Raw genomic sequence first — 296 nt, 5'->3', positions numbered from 1 at the left:
CTCTAGCTCATTATAATACTAACATGCCCACCCTGGAAGGGACTTACCCACTATTTTTGTTCCTGGGATGCAGGTACTAGCATGATTTCTCACTGTGCTTGTATGCCCTGCACTCCACCCCAAACGTGGTAATGATGCCCACTCCCCTCCCACATTCTTCATTTTTAACTCCTTAAAACCCCACTGACCCTGTTGGTGTGAAAGGTGGGTTTGAGGTAGTCTGTGCCTCCTCCTCCCAGCAGATGCATCTTCTGAAATAAATCCTTTCTTCCTGACAAGCACCATTGTCTCAGTAA

Source organism: Otolemur garnettii, unplaced genomic scaffold (assembly GCF_000181295.1).
Source record: "Otolemur garnettii isolate 467f Iridium unplaced genomic scaffold, OtoGar3 scaffold00094, whole genome shotgun sequence".
Lineage (NCBI taxonomy): Eukaryota > Metazoa > Chordata > Mammalia > Primates > Galagidae > Otolemur > Otolemur garnettii.
Note: the sequence above shows the minus strand (reverse complement) of the source record.